This window comes from Eumetopias jubatus, unplaced genomic scaffold (assembly GCF_037043125.1).
Source record: "Eumetopias jubatus isolate StellerSeaLion01/CBP00866 unplaced genomic scaffold, mEumJub1_p1.0 scaffold_15, whole genome shotgun sequence".
Taxonomy (NCBI): Eukaryota; Metazoa; Chordata; class Mammalia; order Carnivora; family Otariidae; genus Eumetopias; species Eumetopias jubatus.
Genome location: NW_028274821.1, coordinates 40,854,475 through 40,867,366, shown reverse-complemented (window position 1 = coordinate 40,867,366; position 12,892 = coordinate 40,854,475). Strand labels below are relative to the sequence as shown.

General features: G+C 44.5%; 1 protein-coding gene across 3 annotated transcripts in view; it reads left to right on the top strand.

Annotated features, from left to right (window-relative positions):
* Positions 1–12,892, top strand: part of NFIB (nuclear factor I B) — a 436,652-nt gene that overhangs the window by 197,290 nt on the left and 226,470 nt on the right. The window lies entirely within an intron of this gene.

Below are 12,892 nucleotides of genomic sequence, written 5' to 3'. Positions count from 1 at the left end.
CTATGCCCCAGGCTGTATCGAGGCTTTCTTAGTTATGGAATGAAGACACAAAATGGGGTTATTGATCTTCTTTAGTAGTGGGCAATTTGAAATGATGTTGCCATGTTCTAGATATGCCAAGAAGTATCTTTGACCCTGAAGATAAGTAGCCACAGGATGTGGATGCAGGGGACTTGACTTTCATTTTCTTGTTGAAAATGGCCCACTGAGCAAAAGGCAAGATGGTCCTTTGCCAGGACTATATTGAAGGATCAGTAGACTGTCTAGCGCTTTCTTGCATCCTGTTGCCTCACTGATTTCTGGATTACCAGATGCTTCTGTTTTTTGAAAATGGTTAAAAAAATACCTTAGTGATTCTGTTGTTTCAGAAACCTTACATATGGCACAAAATATCCCGAACATTTTTTGAGAAAACACTTGTGTTTCCTTTGCTCAATTTAATCATCATTACAGCCTAAATTCATTCAAGTTTATTGTTTTCTTTTTATGGGCATTTTGATGGTTGAAACTAAAGTTATACAGAAGTGTGAGGAAGCAAGATATGAAGATTTAATTGTTCATAGCTTTTCTTTCCTAAAGTAAGTCTTCAAAACCTAAGTAGGCTAGGGAAGGTGGATACTTCAAATTGAGAATTCGTAACAATTGAGATAAAAATGGTTTTTTCAAAGCTGGGAGACATCCTTGATTTATATCCATTGAATCAGAGAGCAAATTTTTCACACAATGAGTCATAATTAGAGGCTTTTTTTTTTTCCCTTTTGGTAAACCACCTCAACCTGCTCTTGAAAACTCCTGGTTCCTGTACAGAATGAGTCTAAGTCTGTCTCTGTTTTGCCTGTGAAATTTAACAACCATAGCCTGGGGTTGGGGAGGCTGTGAGCCATACCACCATCTCAGGTTTTTGATGACACCACAAACCACTTGAGATTTATTATGTTAGCAGTTGTCATCAGATATATGTGTGCACAGGTGCAGCGTGCAGTTAGTGAAAGAAGGAACACTGCGTGTATTTATTTTTGTACCTATATCTCAATGGTCAGAAAAGGACCTGGTGTGCCTGTCTTGGGCAGTGTGGGGTTTCAACTCCATTGCAAGGGCTTATCTGGTAATCTTTTGAAGTCTTTTCCCCAGATATAATTCTGTAGAATAAGCAACTATGTCTTGTGGGAAAGACGTTTTGTTTATTTTTTACAATCAGTGTCTGAAGAAGAGGCACAATGGATTATAGCTGAAGACTGCTAGAACCAATGGAAAACAAAAATAATTACCAGAGGTTGTTGTTTATACTCGGGTATTCTTCCACAACAATATACTACATATGCATTCTCCTGTCCTCAGTAAGAGTTGTACAAAGACAGCTCTCATCTACAGAACTAAAACAAAGTGCCAAAACTTGGCACTTTATACATGTCCTACTTTAAGACTCTCTAAATATTTTTAAAATAATTAAGAAATTTTTGAAACTATTTCCTGGAGGCGATATGCAATATGAATGCTTACACAGGTTTATACCTTATGCAGTTTTTAAATTCTTAAAAAAATTATCCAATTGTTTTAAAAGATGGTGTGTTTTATTTAGTATCATGTCTTAAGTATTCCACTATCTTTATTATATAAATTAAGTTTGCCCACATGCTAGCATAATAATGACTAAATATAATAATCTAATAAATTAGTGTGTGCCCTTTAATAATAAAAAATAATAGAAATAAAAACACACTTCCTATATTTTTGAGAAATAGTGAAGTAAGATAAAATAAACACCTTTGGGGTAATGACTGAAAATTACTGGTTTAGATGGGGTAGAAGAATTACTTCAATTATGACATAAAGCATTGTAATAATGCATGCTTTTAGAAATAATTATATAGTGATTATTCTCAAAGATAAACACATGCAGATGTTGTAGTACATTAAAAAATTTTCTTAATTTGAAGAATACATACAGAAACTGCATTACCAGTTAATTGGCTTTAAGAAAAAACAGAATCTATCTAAAGTGTCAGTGTTCTCACGAATCTTCTGGTTAGTTCTAAGGAATCAGTTGTGCCTGTAACTGAAGGCAGAAAAAAAATAGCTTTTCTACTGGAATCACTTCAGTTAGATGTGTCAGAGGGCCAAAATGCCCAAGTAACATTGGACAGTCCTTATTTTTAAAAAATGACTAGTTATAATTTCTAGAAAGATGAATATAAAAAGATATTTGACCTTAATTATATTCTAGGAAAGGTTTTTAACCAAAATAATTTTAATTTAAAAAAAGCACTCTGTAATTTCTATATATCAATTTATAATGCAAAATATGAAAACTGGAAAACCAACCAAGTGTAGATTAGAAGACCATTATCATTAGCCAAATAAGAGACTTAGGAGGAACAACCCGTTGAGGGGACTACAAATTAGTGAGTCCGATTTCTCTAAGACATGACTGGAAATCAGTTTCTTTATTTTATGAGCATTGAATATCATTTACTTATGATATGTGTACATACTTGACAGACAGAAGAGTAATCGGTAGAAGAATAAGTATTATAAGCGTCACATGTCAAAAGAAACAAATTACATGCAAATAAAAAAGATAATCTATGAAAGACTGCACATGACATACAATGGTACATTCTATTACTAAATAATATGGTTAGGCAGAAATCTTCTGACAGGTGACACTAGCTCCAGATTCATTCAAGTCATCACTAGAAAAGCACAGGAAATCCTTCCCGTTCCCCTTTCCTATTCCTTTCCCCATTTTATGCCTTTGGATATGTCTTAGACAAAACTGGATTCTTCCTGTAATGTAATTTCTCTTTTGCATGAAATTGATGTTGGGAAGGATTGGTATAAACTCCACTATGGACTTCAAATAATTGCAAAAGACTTTCTGAGGCATACTTCTGTACAAAAGTTTTAGAATTTGGTAACACTGCCCATTTAAACACTTCCTTTGCATCCTCAACAATTTTTTAAAGTTTAGCTGCATTGAATTTTCAGAGTCCAGAGTGCTAACCATTACACCATGGAACCCCACTAAAGTTTAGCTGCATTGAATTTTCATATTTTATATTTGGTTCCTTAGTGCTAAATGTGATTTACTTCACCATGAAACTACTATTAGGAAAGGCTAGAATGGAAACAGATCTGTTTGTTACCCACTTGAATTGACTGCCTGAGTAGAATGAATTATAGCTACCCTAGCTGAGTGGTTAAAATTACCGAACTTGGATCAAGATAGACGTTAAAAAATTAATTTTCCTTGGGAAGTTATAGCTGAATGTGGAGATACATATACACATACATATATATATGTATATATATATGTACATGTGTGTAATCCCATCCTCAGCTCCCTTCCCAAAGCTATATAGATAATACTGTGCTAGTTTTTCCTAGAGGGGAAATTGGGAACTGTTAAACCTTCAGTTTAATAACCCATTTTTAAATTTGGCATTTTCTGAAGTCCAATTATGTCAACACAATTACTACTTTTCCGCTTATTATCATTGATATTACTCACATACAGCCAACAATCTATACTGTGTGTGTGTGTGTGTGTGAGTGTGTGTATTAGAAAAAACCTTTTATTTTTTGGATGATGAGGCCAAAATATCTTCCTTGTTTTATAATGTGTATTGTAGAAATCAAGAACCTGAACAATGTTGTTTAAGTTCTCTTGGACTTTGAGGGTAAACATAACTGGGATTAAAATACTGCCATGCTCACATTTAGTGGAGAGAGAAGAACAATTCATCGGGAGCTATTCCGGTCCCACTGGTAATCACATAATTGAACAGGGATTTTAGAGGATATTTGAAGCCATTGTCTGTTGTGCAATTACATAATTAGTCAAAATCTCTGTAATAAAATCTTTTCTAAGCACACGTGGGTTAGTACCATGTAAATGTAGGGCTAATGTTATATTTTTACTTCTAATACTTCGATTTGAAATTAGAATTATCTAACAACCGTTAAGCATTTCGCCACACCACAGACGCTTAAAATGAAAATAACTGGATTACTTAAAAACTAAACAAATCCCCTACATCCATTTAACTTAAAAAAAAATACTAATCAAACCCAATTTGTTTATGAACACTGTCTACCAAACCTCACCTAGAGTGTTTACTTCTGGGGCCCCAAAGGTTGTATATTTCTTTGGTGCTAATTTTTTCTTGCACCTACCCCTAGATTATTGACATTCACAGGGATGCATATAAATAGAAGGCAAGAGTGCTCTCTTTCTGGTGGCTTTTCTGTAATGATAAAGCTTGGCTGGGAGGAACATTTCCGAAGTCCTTTTACACGGAAACAAACGCGACCTTGCGAAGTTGACCGAGCAACGTGGCGGGAAGTAGGGGAGTACCACCAATTCCGTCAGCATCGCTATTATTTGGTGAAGAGTCTCGCGCCGCAGCTCGGCCCGGCTCTCCGCTTCCGCAAGCCGGCGGGGAGGCCCCGTGACCCGGGGAGCACAAAGGCGCGCGGAGCGGAGCGGCGCGACCCCGCAGACAGGCGGCGCCGCCTTCCTCGCCAGCCCTCGCCGCGCTCCTGCCCCGCCCGGGCCGCACAAAGAGCAGAGCCGCCACTCGCGAGGGGCGCCCGCGCCGCGCAGGCCGCCACACCCACTCGGGCCCGCTCCCGCCTCCGCCGCCTCGGGCGCCCTGATGAATATGCATGACCGCGCGCCCGCCCCCCCCCCTCCCCGCCTCCCCCTCCTCCTTTGGGCTTCCTTCCCGCCGCCAGGCGGAAGCGAAGAGCCGCGCTTCCCGCGCACCGGGGCGGCCGGGGCGGGGCGGGGCGGGGCAGGGCGGCCGACGAGCCGGAGAAAGAGAAAGGCTCGGAGGCGGCGGCGGGACGAGGGTGGCCTGGGCGCGGAAAGGGTGCGCGGGCGGGTGGCGGTTCCGGGGCAGCCCCGCCGCCGGCCAGGCCAATCCGAGGGCGGGGAAGGGTTGAGCGTGCGACCCCGCGGCCGCACCCGCTGCCCCTGCCGAGGGCGCCCGGAGCCCGGGAGGGGAGGCAGCCCCCTCCCCTAGAGCAGCCCTCTCCCCTAGAGCAGCCCTGCTAAAACAACAATAAAGAGCCCACCGAACAGACACACATACACGCCACACACACGCCACACGCCACACACACACACACACACACACACACACACACACACACACACACACACACACACACACACACACACATCACTCTGGACGGCGTTCACGTCAACCACGAGAAAGTCTTCTGCAAGTGAGAGGAAGGAAAACTGGATATCCAGACTGAGGGGGCTGCTTGCTTTTAGACTTGACTTTTTCTTCTCGGGCAAAGAATTGGGGCTTTGCAGACATAATAATTTAAAAAATAAAAGACTACTCCCGGATTCCTTTTTTTTTAAACTAAGCACAAAAAGCGACACCCAAACAACCCTTTAGAAAATCCACAAATCTGTACCTGAGACACGTGAAGTCCGCGGCCCAGGGTTCTGTTGCAGACTCAAGATCTCTTTTATTTAATGCAATACAGTGCAGTGGTATGTGACTTTGAAATGATGGGTTTTATTTGCTTGTCTTGATCGTCCCTTGCACCCCCTTCACCCCAAACACAGTTTTTTCTTTTCTTTTTTTCCTGCTTGTGCATTGTGAAGTGACTGTTTTACCTAAATGTCATCTGCTTTACAGGTTGAGTTATAATGCTGGATTTCCAGGCCAATGCAAATACTTCTTCTTCTTTTTTTTTTTTTTACCTTTAGCAACTTTAGTATATGTATCACACTTTTATGGCGGGAATCAGTGGATAACATTGTGAGCCCAAACTGTGAAATGTAGCATTTTCCCTGCTTAATTCCCTATTTTCTCCTCCTCCCAAAGCTGGAAAATAATTACTGTACAAATGATATTTTAGTTGTACCCTGTAGTCCATCTCTCTTTTTATAGCATTCTTTACTTTAAGGTGAATATGCACAGCTTTGTTACATATTCTCATTTAAAAGTGCATTTTTTTAAATAAGTGAGGGTAGTACTATTTAGTTAGCTCTGGTTGTGTGTTAGGAGTTTTCAAAAATCATTATTTGTGCCCAAGTTTAGTTCCCCTCCACCTTGTCCCTGAAGTTGCAGGATCCAAGTGTTAGTGCTCCCACACCTCCCTCCCCGTTTAAAAAAAGATTATGATGGATTTCTTCCGCTCCTAATACTTTTTTTTTAAGTCCCGCTAGTTTTGCTCTAGGATTTTTACCCCTTTAAGTGTGTGTGTGTGTGTGTGTGTGTGTGCGCGCGCGCACGCGCGCGCGCCTCTCTTTTCCCTTGTGCTCTCTTCGCCAGTATGTCTGGGACACATTTTAATGCACAATATCCCATCCATTAAGTTGTGGTTGAATGCGGAGTGTGTGAGGACTTGGCAGCTTTCAGGTTGAAGGGGGCGGGGAAGCCAGTTTCGACTTTGACACAAGATGCCGAAATGGCGTGATTGGAATTAGTATTAGGGCTGTGAACATGGCCATCTTCTCCTCGGGTTAGAAGAACTGCCATTGAACTTGAGACGGGACAGACAAGATCTCCAAGTCCCGCCCCCCCCCCCCCCAGTACAGTAGCTGGCAGGGAAAAGGCGCCAAAATACACAAGATTAACTCTAACGTTCTTTGAATGAATCTTATAGCACCATCCTTTGTAATTTTAATTTTCCAACAGGCGGGAAAAAGTTAACTTTTGAACCCATACTGAACAGACATTTAAATCAGCTCTAAAATGGAATAAATCCAGAAAGCCATACAGGCATGCTTATGTGGTTAGAAAAAGAATGCACGTGTAAATAAGCAGGGTGCATGTGTGTATCTGACTGGGTAGTTCAAGATTTAATCAAAATCAGAATTAGTGTGACTTTTGAATACCTTTACTGTATGGGGGGGGAATCGTGAGGCTAAGAAGCTGACCTTTAAGCAGCCAAGTAGAAACTGCAAAGAGTTGTGAAACACAAAACGTTGTGGTTTCCAGTTTTGCATTTGAGGTTTGATGTTTTCATTTAATGGTATGAGAGATGGAGAAAGCTCCAGCGCTGAAAAGTCCCTATTAAATCATATGTGGGCAAAGGTCAAGTACTCCAACTCACTGATACAATATACTGCAGATTCTTGCCTAACTGATGGGGAGTACAGGAAAAAGTGCTTGGGCAATAAAAGTATTAGAAGGGTAATTATCGTCGTGGTTGGGACTGCATTCTTGTGCACTGGGAAAAGGTTTTTACTGGCCCCGATGAATTTTAAAGCTGAGTATTGTTGAAAGCTGTTTTAATAGGAAATTGATTAGCTGAGTGTTTCATACAATAAATGGTGACAGTTTCATTGTTTGATGTCCAAAATAAATTCCTTTTATTCTTTACAGACATAGACATCTATTTAATTTTAATATGATCAGACTGAGCGGCAGCATAATTATGAGTGAATATGATGTCCCGAACATTTGTAACCTTGCTTTTAGAGCTTTTGACATCACACGATTTGACAATATTATTGCTTTGAAATTTATTAACTTTCTGTGTTGTTAAAACATTTCAGAGATAAAGTTTACTGAACATATATTTTGTGTAGTCCTAATTGTTTGTCTTTTCCCTTTGTAATTACACAATTGTTTGTTAAATTTTAATTTGAAAGTTAAAATGCACAATTCTATTATTATGCGTTATTTTGATTTTGAAACAGAATGGCAGTTTTCAAAGGAAGAATTGGAGAAAGGGGTGCAGAAAGTTTGAGTTTCTTTGCAGTACACCTTCTGCACTTCTTTAATATAGAATGTAAAGACTGCTTGGCTATTTTGGAAAAAGCTTTTTAAACATCTCCTTAAAACCGATCTGTTTTCATGTCACAAAGGTGTATGCAGATGGGTAACAAAAAATCGATTTATACATAAAAATAAGATGATAGTATAGTTTTACTTTAAAGGTCAGCTATTTTGAAAAAGGACGATAACTACAACACTCTCAGTCTCAGCAGAGAAGAGACTGGGTATTCAGAGTGTATGTAACTTTTGAACTATTGTGAGTGAAGCAAGGCAATTATTACCATGATTTTCAAGGTTTAAAATAAATCATGCAAAAGTTTCAGGCAACTGCTGACTTTGTAATCCAGGAGCAAATGTCTTCAGAAGTTGGGAATCTCTGCTGATGAACTGGCTTCATCTCTGGAGAGAAGTGGAAACCGGCTAACCTTAATAGAGGAATCTGGCCCAATCGCTGTTCACATTCAGTCGTGGCTTGTAAATGTGCCCGAAATGTAAGCACACTTTAGTGGGATAGTATTTTTTTTTTTAAACAGTCGAGTACAGGCATTTCAGCAGCAACATTATTAACAGCGTCATTTTTCTCATTTAGTTTTGTCCTCAGGGGACACCAAACAGCTCCCAGAGGAGGGAAGAAAAGTCCACGGTTATTTATTCGTTTCAGTGAAAGGCAAAGCACTGGCAGTGGGGGGGGGGGGGGGGGAGGAGGGGGAAGCTAACCAGTTGTGAATTTCCTAGGAGGGAAAAATTGCTACCCTAATTTGACAGTAGTAGTTTAAGGGCTGAGAGAGCTGGGCATGATTTTGCAATTCCCATCAAGTGCAGGCAATTTCAGTACTTGTTGGTTGTTTATGTATGTGCTTTTGAGTGGATTTTTGGTGTTCCTGCTTGTGGATATGAAATTGTGTTTTCCGGGCTACACATGTATGACTTTTGTGGTTCATCTGGAAGAAGGAAAGGTTCCTGGGCATGGTGTGGTGGATACTTGCAGTTTTGCAGGCCTGTTTCCTGGGGTCAGGAGGTCATCTGTCTCTTTTGTATTTAGTTTTAAATTATTGATATTGGCGATGGGGCGAGGGTGTGTGGTTGTTGAGCCTCCCCTCAAATCACATTCAAGAACTAAAAAAAAAGTCATCTGGTATATTGAAAATGACAGCTTTGTTAAGCTCCAAGAAACCTTTCCCTAAAATGCCCAGGATTTGCAACCTGTCACTGAGTTTCTTTAGAAGGGAGAAGGTTAAAAGAAAATCAATATTGATAGATACTTGAGATGTCAAGTCCTCTCTGGAGGTCGGTGAAAGGCTCCAATTGGGTAACTTGCTTAATTTTTCAAATATACGATTGAGTTTTGAAAAATCCAGTCTCCTGAAGCACTGGCATTCCTTCTTGAAGTCAACAAACTATCTGTCAGCAAAGAAACTTTTTTTCCCCTCTAAGGTGGCAGGGAGTAAGTGATCTAGGGAGGAGATTTTAGTAATTCTGAAATATCAAATATTCCTGTTGCTGCAGGAGGCTTTCACTTCTTTCTAGTTCCTCAAACCAGATTTTGGGGTGAATGCAATTGGCTTGTCATTACCTTTCGGTGTGGGGGAGAGAGAAGAAAGAGGGTTTAGGGAGAGGTAAGTATCCAAGGCTAAGAAGTGTTTGGCCCATTTTAATAGTATCAGAAACTTCTCAGAGATACTTTAACACCACTCTTAATACCATGGCACAGACATGCTGAAAAAAGGGAAAGTGAATAAAATGCATGTACTTTCTCACTTCCTCTTTCTACTTTTCTACCTGGGATTCAAAAGATTGGTACTTCTCAAATCAAAGGTAATGAATGAGTGTTCTGAGAGAAGCCAGATGTCCTCAGATACACTCAAATCTACCAGTCTCTCTTTACAAAAGTCTCCCTTAAAGTTCATCCTGGGAAGGCCTGCAGTGACCTTGACATTGGCTGGACAAGAAGCAGTGTTTTTTTGGGGGGGGGGGAATGTCAGCCATCCTGCCCATGGCTCCCAGGCCTGAATGGCCAGGCAAAGCCATATAAACTGAGCACCCAGGAAGGAAGCCCTTCCAGGATGTCTCTGTTGCTCATTCTTTCTTCCCTTTTCGTTCATCCCATCTCACCATTACTCCTTTCTCAATTTCCCTTTTCTTGGAAACAAATCAAAACTCAAAACTGCCAAGCATCCTCCATGCTCATCAGACTGTCCCCAACCACCAGCGCTCTACAAACCCGCGGAGCACCTGAGAGAGATGTGAAGCCCTCAGGGATAGGCCTGGGAGGCCCCACACATCTTCACTTCTCTGGGATCTTACCTGGGTCTGACGCTGCTTCTTCACCCCTGGTGCTGCTGCAGATTTGTGGGCTCTTCTGTGTAACAGTTGTCAATTTTTCGCTTCTCTTTTTTAAGCTTGTGAGAAACTTTTGGATGCAACCTAGTTTTGGTGGCAGAGGGAAATGGTTTCTGTTGATAAGGGAAGCTAATAGGGGAGGAGGGGTACGATGTCTGCAGACACTTGCCCAGGGCTCAGCCCTGGGCCTCTTTTGCCAGGGGACAGCGGCTGGGTCTGGGATCTCTGGCTGAAAGGAGCGCTCTCTGGGTGCCAGGATTTCACTGGGGGTGGTGTGGTGTGGAGGGAGGGAAGAAGGGAGGGAGGGAGGGAGGGAGAGAAAGAGAGAGAGATGGGCTCCGGATTTTTAAAGAGACCCCGGAATAATGGCTTCTGTAAGAGTCCAGGCGTTCAAAGAGGTGTGTTCAAGGACATGAGTGCATTCGTGCCAAGGGGAATGTCTTTTATGGTAAATTAACTCCGGTTAAATTGAATATTTGTTCAAAGGGAAACTCCAGTAGTTAAAGCTGGTATTATCAGTAACGCTTCCCCGCCCCCTCCCCTCAGACTTCGCTACGAGAGAAGAGGGAGGCAGCATAATGTGCGATACAAAGTGATGCTTTGGGGTTTTAATTTTAATCTGAGATCGCCTAAAAATTTCTGAGAGAGAAACGAGTATTTATTTGGATTAATCCTGACTGTCACCTCATTCCTTTCATCTATAAAGACTGTCAACTTTATCCTGGCTTTTCAAAAAGAAGAAATGACCCACACAAAGGAAATTAACGTTGTCAGAACGCTGACTGGAGGATTTGCCTCCGGGGGGAGCAGGGAGGCTGCTCTCAGTGCTGTGTGCCCTGAAGGGTTAACTCCAGGGAGTTCTCGAAATTTCCCCGACTTTACCTGTCTTCCCAGATCCACCGCTCCCCCTCTCTCCGGCCTCCTCAGCTCCCCACCCCCCCAGCGCCTTTCTTCTTTGGGCTCTGGGTTTACGGGGGCTGCAGCTGGTAGACTTGGCAAGCTCGCCTCATTAAGAGCGCTCTTTGAAAACGGACTGTGTTTGAGCATTTCCCTAATGAGGACAGGACGGGGTTAAAAAGTGACCATTTCATGGTTGACTTGAACCTGCCTACTTTTCTTGATGTGTCGTTGTGAAATGCTTGATGTGGATAACTCCCACTTGGTGAAGGAAAAAGTCACTGGTTCCTTCAGGTCCGCTGGGGGGGACAGCGGGGGGGGGGGCGTGGGCAGAAGCGGGAGAGAGCGAGAGAAAGGAGAAAGTTGGGGAAGAAAACCGAAAGAGAAGAAGAGAAGAAGAGGGAAGGAGAATCAGGGAGCCCCGCCAGACCCCAACAGCACAGTTGGGAACAGGGGCGGCCCCGCCCTGGGGCTGGGGCAGTCGAGTCCCCTTCGTGGCCCCAACCGCCCCCGGCAGCCCCCAGCTAGGTAGACGCGGAGCCCCTGGCACTCACTTTTCCTCTCTCCATTGTCTGGACAGCCTTTGCTTCCACCTCTTCCCCACCCACCCCTTGCCGAAAACCGGAATTTGGGGGGCGGGGAGTGTGTGTGTGTGTGTGTGTGTGTGTGTGTGTGTGTGTGTACGCGCACGCGCCCGCGGGCGCGTACAGAAAGGGTGCAAGGCAAATCGCCTTCCTCCAAATACCCAAAATCAAGTTCATTCACTCGGGACCCCGCGGTTAGCCGCCGGGGTGGGGGTGGGGCCCTCCGCGCGGGAGCGAGGCCGGCGCGGCCGCCTCTGCAGGGCTGTAGCGGCACACGCACCCCGCTCGCGCGCGCGCCCGCCCGCCCCGCAGCTTCGGGCGCGCCGCCGCCCCGCCCTGCCTGCACCCCGGCGGGGAGGGAGCCGCTTTCCGCCGGCGCCCCGGGCCCCGGGGGGTGGGGATTGGGAGCGAGCCAGCGGGGCTGCAGGAGGAGGAGAGCGGAGCGAGCCGCGGGAGGAGGAGGAGGAGAAGGAGAAGGAGGAGGGAGCAGGAGGCGGCGGCGGCAGCTCGGCCCGATCCTCCCGCTCCGAGCGAGGCCACGTGCACGGGGCACCCCCGGGAGCGCGGCAAACCGCGGCGAAGCGCGGCGCGCCGCTTCTGCCGAGCTGCCCCGGGGCGCGGGTTCGCGCTGGGGAGACCCCGGAGGACCCCGCCCCCCGCCCCTCGTCCGTGCCGGCGCTCCCCAACTACTTGAGCCGAAGTTCGCTCAGGCCCCCGCCTCCTCGGCCTGCCCCTCCTCCCTTCAGCCGGCGGGCTTGGCGGACCGCGCCCGCCCCGGGTGCGAGAGTCGGCGCCCCAGCCTGGGCCCCGGGGCTGCCTGGGTGTGAGGGAATTTTCCATTCGTTTCTTCCTTGGGCCCAGACCGGCTCAGTGCTTCTCCCACTCGGATGTTCCCGCGGCTTAAAGAGTCCGCAGCGAGCACAGAAATACCTCTTCTAGGGCGGGTTTTCGGGTGTGTGTATGTGTGTGTGGTGGTGTGGGGAGAGTGCGGCACTTGCCCAAAGGGCGGAAAGGAGATCTAGTTTGGAAAAAAAAAAAAAAAAAGTCATGGTTCTGTTGCACCGAAATGAGACCTTTAACAAATGAGAGGGAGAGAGAGAGAGAAGAGAAAGAGAGAAGGAGGAGGAGGAAGGTGGGGGGCGGGGGGTGTGGAGAGGCTGGTGCAAAAGGAATGCGCGTTTGCAGGAGGAGGAGTAAAGCGATGATTGTGTAATTAAATAATAAAACAATCCTTAAGTCTGATTTGGAGAGAGCTCGAGCGGGGTCCAGAGGGTGGAACCGGTGAAAATTTCAACTTCCAAGTTTTGCAACGAAAGAAAG